This window comes from Crocuta crocuta, unplaced genomic scaffold (assembly GCF_008692635.1).
Source record: "Crocuta crocuta isolate KB4526 unplaced genomic scaffold, BGI_CrCroc_1.0 scaffold36, whole genome shotgun sequence".
Classification (NCBI taxonomy): domain Eukaryota; kingdom Metazoa; phylum Chordata; class Mammalia; order Carnivora; family Hyaenidae; genus Crocuta; species Crocuta crocuta.
This window is the reverse complement of record NW_027532203.1, coordinates 15,768,287-15,792,219: the sequence shown is the minus strand read 5'-3', so window position 1 is coordinate 15,792,219 and position 23,933 is coordinate 15,768,287. Positions and strand designations below refer to the sequence as shown.

Here is a 23,933-nt window from a genome sequence, read left to right as displayed (position 1 = left end):
AAATCCCCTCACCTCCTAAGAGCCCTGCTGCTTTCCCTCCGGCTGTGCCTCAGGCTCCCTGGGCTTTCAGCCCTTCCTCCTCTCAGTGTGTCAGTAACTGAGCCTCTCTCCCGGCTTCACGGCTTCACTCGTGGCTCCTGCTCCCAACCTCCGGTTCTGTCTGTATCCCTAAAACACTTCCGGTTGTTTTTCACTCAAGGAGAATATATATATAAATTGTATATACAATCCGTAATTCTGTGGCTAGCCATGCTCCTTACTTAAGTCCAGACTAGAAATGAAACACGTGCTATCACCCATGCTGTCAGCAATAAACCTTTTAAAAGACCTGTCTTTACCGCAGTGTAGTCAGGGCTTGAGCTTCACACGTAAAACGGATAACCATCCTCCCTCCCAAAACCAGTTTCCCCTCTCAACCCCCCCCACCCCCACAAAGTTCCCACTACGTAAAAACTACCTCGAAACTCTCTGTACTGTATATGACCTGTTTCCCAAGGAAGATTACTTCTTAGAGGCAGGAATCAGGCTTTACCTTTCTTCCCCATTTCTAATTAACCTCCAGCAAACTGCTAAAGAAAAATTACTCAAAAAAAAGGCCCCCCAAAACAAAAAAAAAAACCTGTTGAAACAGCCAAGGTCCCACCAATAATAAATACAGAAAAACATCTTCAGTATAAGTTAGTAATAAAATATGCTAATTAAAACAATATGGTATTATTTTGACCCATTATATTAATAAAGGTTAAAAAAAAAAACCTTGAAAGCAGCATGTGAGCCAATAAGGAAGCAGGCACCCTACACAGTGTGTAGATATCTGGCGATATCCATCAAAATTTTAAGGGCATATACTCTCTGGGCTAACGATTTCAGGAGTTTCACTCCTGAAACTCATGGACTGTATGCCAAGTATATTTCAATAAAAATAAAAATTAAAAAAACTCCTATGGGTTTTCTCAGATCCACAATTCTACGGCATCCACAATTCTACACATCATCTTTTCTCTTTTTTCCTTTTTTATGTTTTATTTTATTTTTGAGAGAGAGAGAGCAAGCAGGGACAGGGCAATGAGAGGGAGACAGAGGACCTGAAGCAAGTTTTGCTCTGACAGCAGACCAACATGGGGCTCGAACTCACCAACTTGAGCTAAAGTCAGACGCTCAACCGACTGAGCCACCCAGCCACCCCAACATCGTATCTTTGTTCAAGTAACCTTCACACTTAGCATGGTGCCCAACACAGGGCTGGATCCCACAACCCTGGGATCATACCTGAGCCGAAAGCAAGAGTTGGATGCTCAACTGACTGAGCCACCCAGGAGCCCCGCCTGTACTTTGTTATGACACTTATTTGTAAACTTAGGTTACAGACTACTTGTATCCAAATCGGTGTGAATGCTTTTTGGCAAATGCAGATGCGTGGGCCCTACTTGGACATTCTGAATCTCAGGGCCCAGTTATTTGCATTTTAACCACACACTCCTCATGTGTTTTTATGTACATTTAAGTTTGGGAACCAGTGGTTTGGAGGGTAGTTGGAAATAAAGTTGAAACGTGAGCTTTCAGGCTGCGGAGGGTCTGGAACATCAGTACTCTGTTTTTCAGGTAATGAGGAATCACTAAATGGTTTTGAGCTGGTGCATGAAGTGATGGAAGTGGTAATTTTACCAACACTAAAGATCTATTACATCTAACCTTTCATTTGGCTAGGCATACTCCCCCAGGTCCCTTCCGGAGTGCTTTGCACGCTGCCTCTTCTTGCTTCATCCTCAGAAAATGTTCTGAGCTGTTAAGTACTGTTTTCGCCATCATGCGGCAGCGTAAAACAGAGATTCACCCTCACTCAACACAGACTTATTAGGGTCTGTTTCACACTAGAACCTTCGGCTTTAATCACAGCCTTGGCTTGAATTACCTGTTAAGGATTAATACAGCGGTGGAGGGTGCAGGGGGAATCCAGGTGAAGAGGTGGCAAACAGGGAAATGTGGACACTGCTACACAAGTTCATGTGGGATTACGGAAGCCAGGCCTAGCACGGGGACAGCAGGAACACAAAGGAAGAGGCAGACTTAAAAAGATAGTATGTAGAGGGGCACCTGGGTGGCTCAGCCGGTTGAACATCTGACTCTTGGTTTTGGCTCAGGTCATGATCCCAGGGTCGTGGGACTGAGTCCCACACTGGGTTCCGAGCTAAGTGTGGAGCCTACCTGGGATCCTCTCTCTCCCTCTGCACCTCTTCCCGCTCACGCTCTCTCCTACCTAAAGGGGGGAAAAAGAAGGTGGGGTGGTCGTGCATGGATGGCTCAGTTGGTAAGCTTCCAGCTTTTGGTTTCAGCTCAGGTCATGATCTCGTGGTTGGTTTGAGTTCGAACCCTGAGTCAGGCTCTGCACCGACAGCACAAAACCTGCTTGGGACTCTCTCTCCCCTTCTCTCTGCCCCTCCTCTTGCTCATGCCTGTGTGGGTAAGCACTCGCGCTCTCTTTAAATAAAGAAGGAAATTAAAAAAAAAAAATCAAAGTAAAAAAAATCAAAGTAGACGCAAGTGTTCTTCTCAGTATCTGTCATGCTTATCCACACCTCTGTTCACACCATTCACACCTGCCTTTGACCCTAACCACAGAATGAGCTCTCTGTGTCCTCTGTAATCCTAAAGTACACTATCTTCACGATTCATCTGGAATTTATCTTTCCAGTAATACCTGGTTTTGCTGTCTAACTCTCATACTGCTATTTAACTTTTCAGTCAGTTATTTCCCCATGTCAATTTTACCACCATGGTCAAAAACCAATACTTTGAACAAAAAATGATATGCTCAATATTCTGTATTTAATTTATGAAGTATTTGATATATACATAAAATTACGTCTCCTTTCCTATGTGTACCAACTCTCTATCTCCCGATTTAATATGACTTAAATGGAAAGTAAACATTAGTGGATCTGAAAAATCAATAACCAAATTCAGTCCTTAACACCATCAAAATACGTAAATAACACCATAGTGTACTTTGTCCCAACTTAAGCTAAAAATTCATTAATCATAAGCTATATTCCAGAATCACCTTCCTGAAAAAGGAAAAAAAATACACATGCCCCCTCATTTGTAAAAGACTTTTTTTAAAAGAGAAACATGTTTTGTTTTGCTTGTTTGGGGGTGGAGGGGGAGAGAAAATCTTAAGCAGGTTCTGCACTAGCTCAGCATGGAGCCCAATTCATGGCTTGATCTCACGCCCCATGACCTAGGCAGAAATTAAGAGTTGGACGCTTAACGGACTAAGCCACCCAGGCACCCCTGTACTCGAGACTTTACGGCAAAACCTCACAATTGAAACAGGAGACAAGAGACATAGTGGACAACAGTCACCAGCCAAAGGACATGTTAAATGCACAGATGCCTTTGGTCCACCAAGTAATGGAACATTCTCTAAAAGGCCACTATGTTCCAAATGCTATATTAAGTACAGTGGGGTATTCCACTCCTGCAAAATGAGAGTAGCAAGAATAAAAAGATTAAGCTCACAAAGATCAGAAGAGTTGTAGAAGATGGAAAGGTGACAGAGGGGTAGTAACTGAACCCCCAGAGCTGAGGAACCCCCAGTGTAAAATGACTAGACTTGTGAAGAAAGCCTCCAACACAAAAGAAACCAAAATCAACCAAAGAAAGGAATCAGAAAACAGACGATTCTGAGAAAAAATTAAAAACTGAAATAATCTCATAGAGAGAAAATGATAAAAAATTTGAATGCAAATATTTACTTAGCACCTGCTATATCCCTAGGCACTATTCATTTTTTTTTTTAAGTTTATTTATTTTGAGAGAGCAAAGAGCAAGCAAGCGAACAGGGGAGGAGCAGAGAGAGGGAGAGACAGAACCCCAAGCAGCCTCCGTGCTATCAGCAGAGAGCCCAACATGGGGCTTGAACTCCCCAACCATGAGATCATGACCTGAGCTGAAATCAAGAGTAGGAGGCTTAACCAACTGAGCCACCCAGGCATCTCCCTGCTCCCCCAGGCACTATCCAAAGTGCTGTCTGCATATTAACTCACCTGTTCCTCACCACAACCTGGGGTAGTATTTCTACTTTCTCACTGCACAGATCATGGGTTAGCAAATTACGACCCAAGGGGCCAAATCCAGCCTGCTTCCTGAAGAAGGATTTTTCCATTTTTAAATGATTGAAAAAAACCAAAAGAGTATGTTGTGACATGTGGAAATCACATGAATTAAAATGTCAGTGTCCATAATGAAAGTTCTGGCGGAACACAGCTACACTCACTTGTTCACATATTGCCTACAGCTGCTTTTGTGACACAGCAGAACTGTGTGGTTACTACGGAGACCATATGTGATGCCTTCAGCCCTTATACTGCTGCTCACCACATACAACTCTTAATGACACATTTATGTGTGTCAGCATTTCAAGTATCTTGCATACTGTGACACTTACTACCAGTGGATTTCTATCATGTCAAAACAAGAAAAGAAGAAAGCAGACTTTGATGCCATGCTCTTGGCAGAGGATAGATCGTTTTTTTTAACTGATGAGATGTGAAAGCATCCTGTCTGTTCTGTAACAGCATCGGACTTGCACTGCAACACCATCTAGGAAGACACTACCAGCTAAGCACACCCTCACATGCCCTACCACAGAGCACTCCCAGGTCATGAGAGCAACGATCGGGAAAGTAAGCAAATTTAAAACACAACGTTTCAGGGGTGCCGAGATGGCTAGGTTGGTTAAGGGTCCAACTCTGGATTTCGGCCCAGGCTCATGATCTCATGGTTCATGAGATCAAGCCCCACGTCCAGCTCTATGCAGACAGTGCACAGCCTGCTTGGGATTCTCTCTCTCTCCCTCTCTTTCTGCCCCTCCCCCACTTGCACATGCATGGGCACATGTGCACACTCTCTTCTCTCTCAAAAATAAGACTTAAAAAAAAAATACAAAACATGGCTCTTCATTACAGCAGGGTGTCTTCCCAACAATAAAGAATAAAAATGAGGCTACAACCAAAGTAAATCTCTGAATGGCTCATTTTACCCAAACAAGAAAAGCCATTGACCAGTCATGAGTTGAACTAAACCGTGTTTGATTGTAGCAACCAAAGAAATGTGTCCAGGAAAAATAAACATCTTTCAGACCTTTCACTGAAAATAACTGTTCAGAAAACAGTCTGTCTGCAACAACTACAGCTATGATTATTTTCCAAAAGAGTAGAGGAAAATACTAATTCAGTACAATCTGAAATGGAATCTGCTAAGATGCATAATAACTGATGGTGGTAAAAATACATGTGGAACAGAAAAAGCTTAGACAGACAAATTTACAAACCTTGTAAAAATGCAAATTGTTTAAAACTTACTCAATATTTAAAAACGAAAAACAACAACGAAAAAATGGGGCGCCTGGGTAGCTCAGTTACTTAAGGGTCTGACTCACAAATTCTCATGGTTTGTGAGTTCGAGTCCCACATTGGGCTCTACGCTGGCAGCACAGAGCCTCCTTGGAATCCTCTCTCTCCCTCTTCTCTGCGTGCGCTTGCTCTCTCTCTCTCATAACTAATAAACTTTTAAAAATAAATAATAAACAATGACAATAGTAACAACGCTCCTTATTCATTGTATGATCAATGAACAGATACGCTGCACAAAATATTTGAATCTATCGTGTGTTAAGCTAGTTCCAACAGTTAACTTCAATACCTTCATGAACTTAACCATCATCCATCAGTTCCATGAAAATTCTGTCTGAAACAGAAGCTGGATATCCTGATGTGGCCAACCACACAATACCATGACTCAGCAGGGGTACGGTTTTATGGAAATTTCTCGAGCTCAGAAACGAGAATAAATTTTTCTGAAGAACCATCCCCTCAGCCCCTGCTATGGAACACTGAATGGCTCTGACAATTCATTTTTGCTGCTGACACGCTAATATTTCTCAATGAATTCAATCTAAAAATGGGGGGCCAATAGCACTTGCATGCAAAACCTCTTCTGAGGTGGTCGTTTCAAGGACAAGTGACACAAGTGATGTCAAGCTGCTTTACACTTTCTAGGCTGTAAAAAATCAAAATGAGATGTGATCGCCAATCCCGAACATGCAGTAGACGTATTTTCCAAAATAAAACTACAGCTCCAGCATTTTTCAGACCTCAATACAAGTATAAAAGTCCTCTCCAGGGACGCCTGGGTGGCTCGCTCAGTGGAACATGCAACCCTTGATCTTGGGGTTGTGAGTTCAAGCCCCATGGTGACTGTAAAGATTGCTTAAAAATAAAATCTTTAAAAAAAAAAAAAGAAGTACCTTCCACATTTCAAAAACCATTTAACTATGCAACAAGAAGCTTCTAGCTAACCTTCCATCATAAGTGATTAGTGGGCATTGCGATGATTTGCTAAAAAGGAAGTATAAAGAAAAGAATCTAATAGAATTCTATAGACACTTTCCAAGCAAATAAATATGCTCCACTAAAATCACACGTTCATGGGTTGATATCCATATCTGGAGGCCCCATATAAAAAGATACTTTCAGGGGTGCCTGGATGGCTCAGTTGGTTAAGCGTCCAACTCTTGATTTCAGCTCAGGTCATGATCTCATGGTTTGGTTCATGAGACTGAGCCCCACTTCAGGGCTCTGCACTGACAGCTCAGAGCCTGCCTGGGATTCTCTCCCTCTTTCTCTGCCCCTACCCCTACTCGCTCTCTCTCTTTCAAAATAAATAAAGTTTAAAAGAAATACTTTCAAAGATGAAATACAAAATATCTCATTAAAAACCTACGTTAGGGGCTCCTGGGTGGTTCAGTTGGTTGAGTGTCCAACTTAGGCTCCGGTCATGATCTTGCAGTTGGTGAGTTCAAGCCCCACGTCGGGCTCTGTGCTGACAGCTCAGAGCCTAGAGCCAGCTTTGGATTCTGTGTCTCCCTTCCTCTCTGTCTCTCCCCTACTCGCACACGAGCTCGCTCACTCGCTCACTCTTTCTCTCTCAAAAATAAACAATAAAAAAAATGTAAGGGGCTCCTGAGTGGCTCAGTCAGTTAAGCGTCCGACTTCAGCTCAGGTCATGATCTCATGGTTTGTGGGTTCAAGCCCCGCGTCAGGCTCTGTGCTGACAGCTAGCTCAAACCTGGAGCCTGTTTCAGATTCTGTGTCTCCCTCTCTCTCTGACCCTCCCCTGCTCACACTGTCTCTCTCTCGGTCTCTCTCTCAGAAATAAATAAAACATTAAAAAAATTTTTATTAAATGTAAAAACCCACAGTAAATATGAACATCTGTAATCAATTCTGACAACTGAGGTTTACACTCAGTATTCCCTATTAGGTAAAACGTTATCCCCTCTCCTCCAAAAAGAGATTTCATTCTTCTTGTTAGCAAACCTTTATTACAAAAAAACCTATTCTTAGCCATTATTAGTATTGTATTTTGAATTTCCTCATAGAAAACTTGTGGAAAATTTTTCTCTCTCATCACACAAGTACCTGTATGATAGGGGCACCTGAGTGGCTCGGTCAGTTAAGCATCCAACTTCGGCTCAGGTCATGATCTCGTGGTTGCAGAGTTTGAGCCCCACACTGGGCTCTCTACTTTCAGCACAGAGCCCTCTTCAGATCCTCTGTCTCCCTCTCTCTCTGTCCCTCCCCCACTCATTCTCTCATTCTCTCTCTCTCTCTCTCTCAAAAATAAACATTAAAAAAAAAAGTACCTGTATAATATCCTTCATTTTGCCTCTTGGCCCACATGCCTAAATTATTTACAGTCTGGCCCTTTACATAAACGTCTGCCAACTCTTGGCCTAGAAGAATAAATGAAGGCGAAAAAAGATGAAGCGACTTCCCCAAGACTATAGAGTTAGAAAATGACACATCAGGTTTCAGACCAAGGCAGGCNGAGCCCCGCGTTGGGCTCTGTGCTGCCAGCTCAGAGCCTGGAGCCTGTTTCAGATTCTGTATCTCCCTCTCTCTCTCTCTGACCCTCCCCTGCTCACGCTGTCTCTCTCTCTCCTAGAAATAAATAAAACATTTAAAAAAAAAAAAAAAGGAAACAAAGATCAAGAAAAGATACCTAAAATTAAAAACTGATTAAAAAATTCCCTAGAGAGGGGCGCCTGGATGGCTCAGTCGGTTTAAGCGTCCGACTCTTGATTTCAGCTCACGTCCTGATCTCACAGTATGGTTAATGAGACTGAGCCTGCACTGAATTCTGCACTGACAGCATGGAGTGTGCTTGGGATACTCTCCCCCTCTCTCAGTCTCTCTCTCTCTCTCAAAAATAAATGAACATTGAAAAAAAAATGTTTTTAATTCACTAAGGAAAAGATAAGGCCAAGGAAATTCCCACAATAAAGAGCAAGAAGACAAAGAGATGGAAAACAGGAAATGGAAACTTAGAAGATATCACGTAGACAGAAGTAACAGAAGCTCCAAAATGAAAGCATGAACAAGACAGAGGCTGTTAGGTGTAGACACTGCTGAGTGGGGGGGGGAAGGGGGGGAGTGTCTAAGATTTTATCTCAGCCGAACACTAACAAAGCCATGAAGCCTCTGGGACAGGGACCAAAGCAACTCAGTGCTCACAGCAACAGCGGTAGCCAGAGTAACATCTTGCATCAGTTTCCTGGGCCCCGATCCCCAAAGGCCTTTCAAAGTATTTGGTGAACATTAGAAATATGTTCATGAAAAAAAGAAGCAAATGGGGGTGGGGAGCAGAGAAACCAGGTGAATTACTCAGCTCGGCAGGAGCAACATCTCTCAGCAATGTAAAACCTGAACACTACATTAGCCAAGAATTCCTAGGTATCTGTACTGGAAGGGCTGGAAGACAGGGGAGGGGGAGAAGGGGCATCTCGTCTCCCATAACAAGGGGTCACTAGGTGGCACCACAATTGATATATCAAAAAAATAGCCAGTTAGCCATATTACTTACAAATACAGTTAAAGTAGTGGTCTCTGGGAGCCAGATAACAAAGGATAGAGAAGGCAGGGCACTGCTCATTTTTTTCAATATGCCTTCTTCTAATATTATTCTTATCTTTCTAAAATAAAAGCATTACTTTAGGTAGAAAAATTAACTTTTAAATAAATTAGAGAAGGAGCCTCAGGGTGGCTCCAGTTGGTTAAGCATCCAACTCTTGATTTCGGCTCAAGTCATGATCTCACAGCTGGTGAGTTCAAGCCCTGCTTCCGGTGTCTGTGTTGACAGCATGGAGNCCCGCCTCTCTCTCTGCCCCTCCCCCCAAAAAAATAAATAAACTTAAAAATAAATAAATAGAGAGAATGTGTTTTACTACTACACAATCATTGATTCGTATAAACAACTCAATGTGCAAATACCAAAGAACAGTGCCAGGGTAAAGACACAAACTAGCAACACCCAAGGCACCACCACATTAAGTGCCAAGACAGAAACTGTGAAGAACAGGATTTACTTACAGTCGAGTAAGAGACACAGGTGAATCAACATGAAATTATAATATGGCAACTACTCAAGACTCCATGAAAGCTTCCCCAAGGTCAATACCATAAAAGCTAGACCTGAAGTTGGCCTAGCTGGGTGAGGGGTTCAGAAAATTGTCAAAGCAAAGGGAACACCACGTATGAAGGCCTACAGTGAAGACAAAAACAGGCAAGGGCCCATTCCAGGAACTGAAAGAAGTTCAACACGGTTGGAGGAGGGAGGGAATCAGAGTAGAAGCACAAAAGGCCAGAGAGCAGGCAGATGCTGATGCTTTACAACAAACAGGATGACTTACTAACAGGTTCTCCTTTGTCCGCTAGAACTGCAACATCACACACCTCCCTGAGTCTTCTGAGAGATCAGTGAACTCATCCCTATACACTGATGATTTCAAAATACCTACGTCCAGTCCAGAACTCTCTGTGGGTGCCATACCATTTATCTAACTGCATGCCATGCACCACCATCTGGACCCAGAAATCAAGCCACACCCTAGGGATGACAGAGTAAGGAACTGGGTAACTAATGACAGTGGAGCCACCATGCCAGCCATGAACTGTCTACCTCTGGACTTTAACATGAGAAACAAACAAGATGTTTAAGCTACTATTCAATCAAGTCTGCTATCCACAGCCAAACCTAAACTTACATGACACAGGGGGCTTTAACAGTATTCAAGGGGCGCCTGGGTGGCTCAGTCAGTTAAGTGTCCGACTTTGGCTCAGGTCACAATCTCATGGTTCATGAGTTCGAGCCCCACATCAGACTCTGTGCTGACAGCTCAGATCCTGGAGACTGCTTCAGATTCTGTGTGTGTGTGTATGTGTCTCTCTCTCTGCCCCTCCCACTCATGCTCTGTCTCTCTCCATCTCTCAAAACTGAATAAATGTTAAAAAAAAAAATTTTTTACGTATTCTAAAGTGAAGGGTAGCAAGAGATATTCTGAAGGAATTGTTAAGATTTGGTGACTGGCTCCATCTAAAAAAGAAATTATCAGTCATATCACATACAAAATACTTATTGTTTAATTCTTCCTGTCCTTATTAGAGAGTTCACAACTACTTAGTGTTTGCACTGTTTTTACATTGAGATGTAATTGACATGTAGGATTATGTTAGTTTCAGGAGTACAACATAGTACTCCATAGTGTATATATTGCAAAATGATCACCACAGTAAGTCTAGCTAACACCTATCACCACACATCATTACAGTTTTTTCTTGTGTTGAGAACTTAAAAGATCTACTGTTAGCAACTTTCAAATACACAATAGAGCATTAGTAACTACAGTTGCCATGCTGCACATTACACTCCCATGACTTATAACTAGAAGTTTCTACCTTTTGACCACCTTTACCCATTTTGTCCACACACCCGGCCCCACTCACACTCCAAAATCCCAGCCTGGTATCTGCATATTTAATGAATGTGATAAAAACTACAGAAGAGATGGGGGGGAGGGGGGCCTGGGTGGTTCAGTCGGTTGAGTATCTGACTCCTGATTCCAGCTCAGGTCATGTGATCCCATGGTTCCTGGAATGTGAGTGATCCTGCTTAAGATTCTCCCTGTCTCTCTCTCCCTCTCTCTCTCTCAAAATAAATAAACATCTTAAAAAATATTAGAGATCAGAAAGTGCCAACCAAACTTCCTTAAAGGAATGAAAAAACCAGAAACACTTTAGTAAGTAAGACCTATTGGTAAAGCTGTTCTCAACCCTGCTAGTTTAGATTATTTTGACTAGAAGTAAGTATTAGGTAGATTTCTTACACACTGTTTGCATGCAGTTTTTAAGCAGGAGTTCAGAGCATTAAGCGACACTAAGAAGCTCCCAAGGGGAAATCAGCTGAAGAGCAAGAGTAAATACTGAACAACTCCCCTTACGCTTCCTGAGAGGCGGTAAGCTGAAACACACCGCCACCAGAGCCAGCATCTCCACACCCCCACACGGTCCCGCTGAGGCAGCCAGAAGCACACCAAACCAGAGGTCTTCCCGAAGTCCTCTCTACCTCCAACATTCACTCTTCTCCTGGTCCTGGTTAAGGGAGAGGAGCCCCAGCCACACACACACCCCCCTCCCCCCGACCTGTTCAGGCTCAAAGGCCTTTTCAACCAACCAGGTCACAGAAGGCCAAGTTGAGAAGGGGCCTCAATCCCAAGTCTGTCAGGAGCTCATTCTTCCTGAATGTCCTCTCACTTTAAGGGCTTCCTGTTGAATTGAGGGTGCGTCGATCACCCCCTGGGTCAGAGAGCCTTCTCACTCGGGGCATGGGGACCATCACTGCCCCAGCCTGCCCTGTGACTTCAAGCAGCTGCTGGGCGTTACACACACTCTGATCACAAGTACACAATACTCTAAAAACATGAACATAGAGAGACCAAAACGAAATATGGAAAACCTTTACATGTTGTTACATTGCTTTTACACTTAATCACTTCTAAACGTCTCATTTTACCAAAGGCTACACTGCAAGTACACAGGTACTTCCCATATGCGTGCTATGGTCACTAAAAAGGAATATGGAGTGGTCCTCTCTACCACCAACCATTCCCATACCCTACAAAGTGAAAGATGACCCTTACATTGAATTTGTAGTAGCAAAAAAGATCACCTCACCTATTTTCCGAAGTCTCAGCAAAATGCCCCCAAACAACCATGGCAGAAAGAATAACAGCCCCCAAAGATGTCCCTGTCCTAATCTATGGAAGCTGTGATTGTTATCTTAACTGGCAAAGGGGACTCTGCAGCTATAAGTAAGTCAAGGACCTTCAGATGGGGGAGATTCTCCTGAATTATCTACATAGGACTGATCTAATCATGTGGGTCCTTAACCTTTCCTTTTTTTTTTTTTTTAATATTTTTTATTTATTTCTAGGAGAGAGAGAGAGACAGCGTGAGCAGGGGAGGGTCAGAGAGAGAGGGAGATACAGACTCTGAAATTGGCTCCAGGCTCTGAGCTGGCAGTCAGCACAGAGCCCGACGCGGGGCTCGAACCCACGAACCGCGAGATCATGACCTAAGCGAAAGTTGGATGCTTAACCGACTAAGCCACCCAGGCGCCCCGTCCTTAACCTTTCCCAACTGTGACTGGAGAGATGCAATACTGCCGACGTTGAAGATGGAGTAAGAGGGCCATAGACCTCTAGAATCTGGAAGAGGTAAGGAAACAGATTCTCCCCTAGAAAAGTCCAGAAAAGAACAGAGACTTGTTGACACACTGATTTCTTTTAGCCCAGTGAGACCCATTTTGGACTTCTACAATACAGAACTTTAAAAAAAAATTTTAATGTTTATTTTTGAGGCGCCTAGGTGGCTCAGTCAGTTAAGCATCCGACTTTGGCTCAAGTCATGATCTCACGGTTTGTGAGTTCAAGCCCTGATTCGGGCTCTGTGCCGAGGGCTCAGAGCCTGGCACCTGCTTCGGATTCTGTGTCTCCCTCTCTCTCTGCCCCTCCCCCACTTGTGCTCTGTCTCTCAAAAATAAATAAATGTAAAAATATAATTTAAATGTTTATTCATTTTTGAGAGAGCAAGAGTAGAGGAGAAGAAAAAACATAGGGGTGGGGGACAGAGAATCCGAGGCTGGCTCCGTGCTGACAGCAGGAAGCCCAGCACAGGCTGAACCCACGAACCACAAGATCANTATAAAATAAAATAAAATAAAATAAAATAAAATAAAATAAAGGACGCCTGGGTGATTCAGTCAACTGAGCGGCANCAGCAGGAAGCCCAGCACAGGCTGAACCCACGAACCACAAGATCATGACCCGAGCCAAAGTTGGACACTTTGACTGAGTCACCAAGCCACCCCTAAAATACAGAACTTTAAAAATAATGTGTTGTTTTTAGGACACTAAATTTGTGGTAATTTGTTACAGTAGGCATTGAAAGCTAATACACACACAGTAAACAACTTCTCACAATATGTGAAAGTATCTAGAAATTTCCCCAATATTTAGAACAGACATAAGTTACTTGTGCATATACATTTCACTTTTTTAAAAATTTGTGCATGTGTTATATTTTGCTTCTATTTTTTCCTGCTCTCACAAAACTCCATCAATTAAAATGCCAAGGTGACAATTCTTCAAACTTTTTGCAAAGGATGAACCATATTAACCAAGAAAGAGGAACAGTTAGGATACCAGGAACAACTGGAAAAAAATCAGGAAAAAATTATACAATACCTTTTTAGACAGTCAAACATCAAAGTCTTTGGACTGCATAATTCCCTTGTATCAAATGCATACCACATTTTAAAAAATAAGTCCTAAATATCGATATTAAGAGATTACTATTAATTTTTTTAGATGTGATCATTGTATGTGGGTATAATAAAAAGAGAGTGACTCAACCTTCTACAAATATACACTCAAATATTTACATATGAAATGGTATGCTTAGGACCTGCTTTAAATCAGTAAGGGGGCAGGGCACCTGAGTGGCTCCATCAGTTGAGTGATCCACTCTTGATTTTGCCCTGGGTCATGATCCCAGGATATTGGCATTGAGCCTGAAGTCTGGCTCCGTGCTGTGTGTGAAGCCTGCTTGGGATTCTCACTCTCTCTCCCTCTGTCCCTCCCAACTCACTCACTCTCCTTCTTGCTAAAATAAAGAAAATAATAATATAATAGTTTGGGGGCATCTGTGACTGGGTGGCTCAGTTGGTTAAGCATCTGACTCTTGATTTCAACTTAGGTCATGGACTCAAAGTTGTTACACTGAGCCCCACTGTTGGGCTGCACACTGGAAAAGGACTCTGGCTAAGATTCTCTTTCCTCCTCTCTCTGCCCCTCTGCCCACCCGTGTCTCTTTTACTTCTTTTTTTCCCTCTCTCTCTCAAAAAACAAATATAAAATAAAATANAGAAAAAAAAAAAAAAAAACACAACTGCTAGCTGCCAGGGAGTGGGAAAGGGAAAAATAAAGAGTGACTGTATAATGGGTATGAGTTTCTTATGGGTGACAAAAATGTTCTGAAATTAGAGTTGCACAACCCTGTGAATATGCTAAAAACCACGGAGTTAGACTTTAGTTGTACTTTTAAAGGGTGAATTTTATGGTAAGTCAATTACATGTCAATAACAATGTATATGTCCAAAAAATCAACCCTATTGCTGACCCTGCCCATCACACGCCCATTTGTCAGACCCACATCGCCCCATTTCTCCAAGCATCTACTTGCTCTTCGATATCCCCCCAACTCTTAACACGACTCAGACAGACGTCCCTCTCACACTCTTGACTGCCACTGAGTGCCACTGTTCCCTGGAAGGGGGCGGGGAGGAGGGAAGACGCGGGCAGTTCTTGGGGCCCAAGCACAGACAGCCCCTCCAGGGTGGCCCAGTTCCCCACTGTCAGGAAGAAACCGTCTACCCCGCCCTGGCGAAGGGGCCCCACCGACTGGAGGATGTCCTCAAACCCGCTCCGACACGGGGCTGCCGGCCCCGCCGGATTTTCAGGGCCGCTCCGATGGGGGCGGCGCCAGAGCCCACCTGTCTCAGGCGGCGGGCAGATCCGCTTCCAGCTCCGCCGACACGCAAGCGGGTGGCAAAGAGAGATCGGAAGAAGCCGCTGTCGCCGCCGCAGCCGGGGTGGCGCACGCCGGCTCAGGCCTCCATGTTTCCACGTCTCTGCGGCTCCGACTCCGGCTCGACTCCGGCTCGGTTCCCGCCCCGGCAGCGTCCGTGCGGAGGCCGGGAGGCGGGGAGAGAAGAGGGAAGCGGCAGAGAACGCTGCTAGCTACCGAACAGCCGGGCGCGCCCCGGCTGACGGTCACGTGGCGCACGGCGCGCACACTTCTGGGAAATGTAGTCCTTCAGCCGTTGAGCGTTTCTCCACCCACCTAGCGCGTCCAGGGCAACCGCAAAGCCACGTGGCAAATTCGAGAAGCGCCTCAACTCACTACCTACAGACTGTTGGACCCCTTACCGTGTTCCAGGTGTTATGGTGGCTTAACTATTTACCCCAACTGGATGGATAGCCAACTCACCGTCAAGCAGTTCCTTGTACGGCTCTGAAGAATTGGGAAATAGGAACATTATTTATCTTTTGGGGTTTTTAAAAAATTTTTTATCTATCTTTATTCTTTTCAAACTCTTGTGTGAAGAGCTGACTTTTGGAAAATAACTTTTGATGGAGGCAGGTAGCAGATCTATAATTACCTGCACTATTTACAGAAAGGGCACCTCCCATGGGAAAGAGTATCCATCCATACAGTGCAGGGGCCAAAATTTGGAATTTGAAGTCAGAAGAGCTGAAGACCAGATCAACGTCCATCCTTGAGCTTTTCACGTCAGTTTCCTCTTAAATACGTAGAAGATGATGACGATGATTCTTCCCATACAGGACCATTGGCAAATCAATAACAATAATTAAGAACTCCCATTGTGAGTTGTTTTCTATGTGCTATGCACTGTTAACTGCTTTCAACAAATAACGCTGAGATAAATATCACTTATTTCCCTTTTATAGTCAGCGTGTCAGACGTACTCTTGTTGTGCCTGATTCGCGAGTTCCCAGAGACCTCCAAGGAGCCGACACCTATGCAAATACAAAAGGGTCTTTATTACAAGCTCGAGCAGGGGCTCATCTGCCTACCTGTGTCGTGGCAGCAAGATGAAGCCAAAAACAATAGCGAATAGGGTTTTTAAGGAGTAAGGGATGGGGGTGTTACAGTACATGTAGCATCATCACATAAGCACCAATTACAATTACAGCTTTGACCATTTAGTATCTGTGAGGTGTTCATTACTTTTGGTGGGACCCAATCATGACTTTTGAGAATCCTTTGAAAATGACCAATTATGAGGTGAGTTCAAAGGGCCCATGTGGGGTTCAGGCAAGCGGTGAGAAATTGGCTAGTTTGTATCTGCAGTTCCCAGCCTTGACTCAGACCATAGGAATGTTTTTTGATTAGCTGAACTGAGGGCAGTCCGAGGATGGCTTTAGCCTTGAACAGTCTGAGATTGGGACTGGGATTGGGGCTATGTGCACCCCAAGGTTTCTCTTAATGGAGGACTTAATTTTTGGCTCTTTACTCTGAGAAGTACCATACAGATATCAGGTATACTTTTCTAGCATCTATTACCAATAAATTCCCTGGGCTGTCAGGATTATTACAGAAAAACATACTAACACACAAGGTACCTTGGAGTCTCCCTAAAAAAAAAAGGTGGGCACTGCTATGCAGCCATTGTAAAAAATGCTAGGATGCATGTTCATGATCTATCCAGTGGAAATAGTATGTATAATCTTATCCAATTTTCATAAATGAATTATGTTTATGTTTATAATACACACACACACACATCCCCGGGGGGAAAAGACTAAAAGAATATTAATTATTAACTTTGGGATATGAGATTGTGTGTGATTAAATTCAGTTGTTCCCTATTTTCTATTTTTTCTGCGATGAATATGAGTTACATGTATAATTTTATAATTTTTATTTTAAAATTATAGTGAAAGAGAGGTACCAAACCCAAACTCAAAGTACTTTATATTTTTGCCTATACCTAAAATTATACCTTCTACCCCAAATGACCAAGCAACAAATGTGAGTCTCTCTCCAGAACTAGCACTAGAGACCAAGAAACAATTAATTCTACTTTGAGACAATCCTATTATTAAATTTAACATCCTCCTTTTTTTATAGGTTTTGGCTGGCTTGAAATAAAAAGGGTCTTACCAGTGTTGGGCAAACGTCATAAATCAGCTATTTGATTAGGAATGGTTATCTTAATAGATGAAGCATGAATTGGAGTAACAGTCCTTCACTATTTATTGCGCATGTAAGCTGCGAAGTGTTATCCTTGGTCATCAGCTCCCAATACTGCCGGAGCCATTCTCATGATAACTTTCACTTGATTACATCAGTGTCTAGTTGGTGCAGAAACACTGCCAGAAAGTCATGAAAACCCTGCTACTGACTGCAAGTGGATGTCTGGGTCAGATCCTAGAACCAGAAAAGACAAGAGTGGGAAAATTTAATGAAATCTGAACGAAGTCTGGAGTTTAGTTATTGGTATTGTACCAATGTTAATTTCCTTGTTTTGACAAATGTGTTATGGTTATGTAAGACATTAACATTAAAGCAAACTGGGTGAAAGATATACAGGAACTCTTTACCTCGCAATTCTTCTGTAAATCTAAAATTATTCCAGGGGCACCTGGATGGCTCAGTCAGTTAGGCATCCAACCATTGATTTTGGCTCAGGTCATGATCTCACGGTTTATGAGACTGAGCCCTGCGTCAGTCCCAGAGCTGGCAATGCAGAGCCTGCTTAGTATTCTCTCTCTCCCTCTCTCTCTGCCCCTTCTCTGATCACATGCGGTCTCTCTCTCTTTTTTTTTTTAATTTTTTTTTAACGTTTATTTATCTTTGAGAGACAGAGAGCGAAAGAGCATGAGCAGGGGAGGGGCAGAGAGAGAGGGAGACACAGAATCTGAAACAGGCTCCAGGCTCTGAGCTGTCAGCACAGAGCCTGACGCGGGGCTCGAACCCACGAACTGTGAGATCATGACCTGAGCCCAAGTTGGGCGCTTAACCGACTGAGCTACCCGGGCGCCCCCCCCTTCTCTCTCTCTCTCTCTCTCACACACACACACACACGCACAAAATAAATAAACATTTAAAATTATTCCATGTGGTAGGCAGAATAATGGTCCTGCTGAAGATATCCACATCCTAATCCCCCAAACCTATGAATATATTAGGTTACACGGCAAAGAGTTGCAGATAGCATCAGGTTGCTAATCAGATGACCTTCACACAGGAATTTATCTGGGATTCTCAGGGTGGACCTAATGTAATCAAAAAATGAAAAGTGAGAGGAAGCCAAAAGAGAGTCATAAATATGGCTCTGCAAGGTCACGTGAAGCAATGTGAGGATCGGTAATTGCTGGCTTGGAAGAGACAGGGGCGTGCCCTGTGTCCCTAGCCGCTGGAGAAGACAAGAAAACAGATTCTCCCTGGAGCCTCCAGAAGGGAACACAGGCTTGCCAATACCTTGATTCTAGCTCAGTGAGAATTGTGTCAGACTTCTGACCTACAGAACTAGGAGATAATAAATTTGTGTTGTTTAAGCCACTAAATTTGTGGTAACTTATTATAACAACAACAGAAAATGAACAGATTCAAAAATATAAAGTTTAATTAAGAAAGAAAACTTTCCGAATTGCTGCCTGTTTCTCCTCCTCCTCCTCCTCCTTCTCCTTTTCTTTTAGTGTTTACACATTTTTGAGAGACAGAGAGTGACCGGGGAAGGGGCAGAGAGAGAAGGAGACCCAGAATATGAAGCAGTCTCCAGGCTCCACACTGTCAGCACACTGGGCTCAAACTCACAGACCATGAGATCGTGACCTGAGCCAAAGCTGGATGCTTAACCAACTAAGCCACCCAGGTGCCCCTAGAGCTCCAGTTTCTTCTGATGAAAACACTTAGCCACCATAGAGGCTCCAACCCCATGACCTGATCTAAAAGTAATTACCTCCACAAGGCCACACCTCCTACTGTCACCCCATGTAGGATTCGTTTAAATATAGGACTTTCAGGGAAACACAAACACACAGTCCATCACAGCTCCTTGACTCCTCTGAGCCTAGTTTTTTTCTCTGTAAAGAGGAGACCAGAATATCCCCCTCACATCTCATAGTTGCGATGAGAATTAAGTAATGCATATAGCATGCCTTTTTCAATAAACATGATTTCACCGGTGTAATCCAGATGGCAATCAACTCCCATGTTGTCGTCGCCAGTCTCCGGGCATTCCTCTGAAAAGAAGTATAGATTAACCAGAACTAGATCATCTGGGCAGGACAATCAGGATGGTGAGAGGTCTGAAAACCTTGCCAGATGCAGCATGCCTGGCGGAACTGAGTAGAACAATGAGACTCGAAATTCATAACTGTTCTCAAGGAGACATGACCAGACTTGTTTTATGTTGTTCCAGGGCACCAAACTAGGACCAAAGGTTTGAAGTGCTAGGATACAGATTTCAGCTCCACCTAAGAACTTTCTGACAAGAATATCAGGACTAATCATTAACAATTCACATCATGGCCTGTTTGCCATGAACGGTGCACTGTGATTTTATTTGCATCTCCAAACAAAAGGGTTGGTGTAGAAACTAATGACTTGGAAAGCACTTCACAATAGTTTGTTAAGTGGAAGTCAGCTTACTGATAGTGAAATTGTCCACCTGGAAGAAAATGAGACTCCAATTCCTCTCCATGTGTTCAGGCTGAGTCTGGTTGAACAGGTAGACAAAATTACAACTGGGAAGGAACATTGGCAATTAATCAAGTCCCTTCATCTGAGAGATGAGGAACTGAGTGCAAGGGCCGCATGAAAATTCAGACAAGGACACACAGCCCGTAAGCTGATGGTGGGATGAAGCATTTTCTACAGCCTTACCGAAGCCCCAACAATACTAGGTGTTAGCAGCCCGTCAGACACTGCCGTGCATAGTGTTGAATGCTCAGAAGGCAGTGACTCCACTGTTCAAGGGAGTTGCTTGGCCGAGTGAGAGGCTACCCAGTTAGCCTTCCGATCCCTTCACACCCACCTGTAGCTCAGCTACACATCTATGCCGTGCCTACAGGGTCCCTGCTCATCTTTCCTTATTTATCCTGAGCTCTGAGGCTAAGCTGTGGGAGAAAGAAAGGCTTGGGCCAGCCAGACCACCACGGCTCCTGATAGCTTTCCTCCTGAGAGGAGCTCTCCAGGGCTCTGCTGCTGGAGAAACCCAGGGGAGGAGGCACTATACCATCGTCACAGTCTCCTTTGTCCCAGGGACAAATCAGGAGGAGTCACAAACTAATATTAGTTGATGAAACAGTCTAGAGAACAGCTACCCATGCCAGGCACTGTTCTAAAGTTTCAGGTGCATTAACTCAATGGGCATTATGACCCTGCAGAATAGGTACCCAGACTTCCTGACACCACAAAACTGGCAAGTGGTGACTCGAACCCAGGCAGTCCAGCTGCAGAGCCCGCGCCCACTCACAGGAAAAGGCCATCTCATGAGCTCTCTTTACCAACACCACAGTACTTGTGAAGCTCCACGCTGACTCCCTCAAAGTTATTTCATCTTTCCAACTGAGATGAACTGCAATGCCTGGGTGTGTTAGGGCTGCTGCGATAACGTACCACAAATTGAGTGATTTAAACAATAGAGTTTATTGTCTTGAAGTTCTTGAGGGGACAAGTTCAAAATCAAGGTGTCGGCAGAGCTGGATCTTTCAGAGACTATGAGGGAGAATTTGTTCCATGCGTTCCAGCTGGCTTCCCGTGGTTTCCTGGCCATCTCTGGAGTTCTGTGGCTTGTAGAAGGTCACCCAATCTTGGCCTTCTCTTCTCATTGTGTTCTCTCTGCATGTGTATGTCCAAATTTTTTTTTTATAAGAATACCAGTCATATTGGATTAGGATCCACCATAATGACTTAATTTTAACTAATCCCATCTGCAGCGAGCCTATTTGCAAATAGGGTCACATTCTTAGGTTCTGGGGTTTAGGGCTTCAACATAAAAATTGCATGATAGGGTGCGTGCCATAATTCAATCCATAACGCTGGGTACAAACAACTAATCCAAAGAAGATTTGAAGAAATGTAATTGATTTCAGAGGACATGGTCAGACTTTATTGGTGTCAATGAACCAAACTAGGTAAGTGTTGTTTTAACACACCCTAGATCATGCTTTATAGAAAGATATAATTATACAATAATGAGCCTGCTGGTCTCATTAGGCAAAGCAAATCTCCCAGAAGCCATGAGCCTAAGGGATTTAGGACCTAGTCTGCACTATCCTGCCATTGTGTGGAAAATGGGGACCAGGATATCTAGAAGAAAGAGCAACAGGAGAGCAGGGACCAAAATCTCCAAACCCTCCACTGAGTCACCACGTGTCAGAGTGGAGTAGGGGCTTAGTTGTTTGATAAGGTCATTTAAACCACCTTTTCAGGGCTCCTGGGTGGCTCAGTTGGTTAAGCATCTGACTTAGGCTCAGATCATGATCTCATAGCTTGTGGGTTTAAGCCCAAGGCTGGGTTCAGAGCCTGGAGCCTGCTTTGGATTCTGTGTCTCCCTCTCTCTCTGCCCCTCCCCCGCTCATGGTCGGTCTTCCCTCTTTCTCAAAAAAAAATATTAAAAAATTTTAAATAAAACAATAAAAATAAACTGCTTTTTCACGTGCTACTAAAATATCAGGGGGAGGGGTGCCTGGGGGGCTCAGTCAGTTGAGCAACTGACTCTTGATTTCAGCTCAGGTCATGATCCCAGGGCCATGGCGCTGAGCCCCGAGTCTGGCTCTATGCTGTGTGTGGAACCTGCTTGAGATTCTCTCCCTTCCTCTGCCCCTATCCCCCTCTCACACTTTCTAAAGATAAGATAAGATGATAAGATAAAATAACAGGATGTAACAGGATTCGATATCCAAGTAATCTGCTGTTTTAGCATTTGATGATTTTTAATTGTGCTTAATTGCTTTCTCTTTAGTCCCAAAACATTTAGAAAATTATCCCCCATGGTACTATGGGAGGTGATTGACGAGCTCACCATCCTGTGTACGACTCAGCAGATGACCAGCTACCTGTGGGCAAGGTCACCCAAAGAACCACTGTAAGGACCCTGCAGGGCACAAGGACAAGAGACCCTCTGAAACAAAAAAGGAAAGGCTTCCCAGAGGTTACGGTATTTACATAGAGCTAAAAGGATTCTAGTACCAACTTCCAGTACAGGGATGGAAAGTTTCCACACACCACCGGGCAGTTCTCTGACACCAGCTGGGCGTCCTATAATTCAACTCCGCTCTGACGTCATCTTTCTGGAGAGAGCATCAGATCCCACAGGTTAAGGGCTCAGTCCCACAAGACTCCCTCCCCCCCCCTCAGATGCCAATTCCAAGCCCAAGTTGTTACTTACCTGTGCTTCTAACCAACTGAAAGCCATAGTTCCCAACACCCCCACCCCACCTTGCGTTTGATTAATTTGCTAGAGTGGCTCAGAGAACTCAAAGATTTTACTCTCTAAATCACTGATTTATTATAATTTTTTAATGTTTATTTATTTTTGAGAGAGAGAGTCAGAGAGAGAGTGTCAGTGGGCAGATGGAGAGAGTGAGACACAGAATCCCAAGCAGGCTCCAGGCTCTGAAATGTCAGCACAGAGCTTGACACGGGGTTTGAACCCACGAACTGTGAGATCATGACCTGTGCCCAAGTCGGATGTTAAACCGACTGAGCCACCCAGGAGCCCCTGTAAAATATATTTTTAAATACAAGTAGTATAAAAACCCCTTCTAACCACCCCCATCCTAGACTTTTTTTTTTTTTTTACTTTTACTTGCATTTATCTTAATGTAGAATTGATTCCTGGGCTGTAAGTTTTTGTTTCTTCTGTTTCTTCTGGAGTATCTTCTTCTTCTGTGCAACCTCCTCTTCTCGTTTAGGAGCAATCTACTCTTTTTCAGCCAGGATCATCCCAATGTGGCAGAGAGAGTTCATGTATGGATTAATCCAACCATGAGCCTCGTAAGCCACATTTTGAGGGCTTTGTTCACCTGGATGTGCTCAATGACCAGAGAATCTATATCTCAACCCTTAGCTAAGCATTACCCTTTGCATTTTTAAGTGTGTGCCATAGAGATTCAGCACAGTTTTTGGGCCACTGACTCTGTGTCCAGCCCCATTTTTGGCATGGGCACACCTACCAACTCCACCATGGTAGTGACACATTGCTTCTGCCAAGGTGGCATCTTTCAGCTACTTGCTGGCTTTGCGGATACACATGGGCAGTTTCACGTGTGGTTCTTTTTTTTTTTTAAATGTTTTATTTATTTCTAGGAGAGAGAGAGAGAGACAGCGCGAGCAGGGGAGGGTCAGAGAGAGAGGGAGTCACAGACCGAAACAGGCTCCAGGCTCTGAGCTGGCAGTCAGCACAGAGCCCGACGTGGGGCTCGAACCCACGAACCGCGAGATCATGACCTAAGCGAAAGCTGGACGCTCAACCGACTAAGCCACCCAGGTGCCCCACACATGTGGTTCTTAAAAGCGAACAAGAAGATTTGAAGCTCTTTATTTGCATGATTTCGTAGGGTTTTCTGGGTCAAGTGAATAGCGAACCATTTTTGGAGATCGTCTGAGGCCCCTTACAGGAAGAGCCATCCTAGATTTTTTTGATGGTGACTTTTTTTAAACCTGCCAGCCTTGTCCAGTGGACCAACATGCCAGGGGGGTGTCATTTTGCGGAAGTGCTGACTCACCTGTTTCCTAGGAAGGCTGCTTAGTAATGAAGAAAATATGACAAAACTGGAGTTGTTCGGGTGAGCCTTGAATTATTTTCTGGGAACAATAATCCGGTCTCCCAGAGAAACAGGAAGTGCTATGAAAGTGATCTAAGGCAAAATAAACTACTGAAAACTAGGTATAGTTGTGTTGGTGCAAGGGGAGCAAAGTTAAAAGATGAGAACACAAAAA

The 23,933-nt window shown here is 43.8% G+C and overlaps 1 protein-coding gene across 2 annotated transcripts in view; it reads right to left on the bottom strand.

The window, feature by feature from the left end:
- DYM (dymeclin) overlaps positions 1 to 15,205 on the bottom strand; it is a 338,993-nt gene extending 323,788 nt beyond the window's left edge. For both annotated transcript variants that reach the window (XM_077777573.1, XM_077777572.1), the window contains exon 1: positions 14,950 to 15,205. The gene's annotated coding sequence lies outside the window, so the exon portion shown is untranslated. The remainder of the gene's footprint in view (positions 1 to 14,949) is intronic.
- Between the last annotated feature and the right edge of the window lie 8,728 nt (positions 15,206 to 23,933).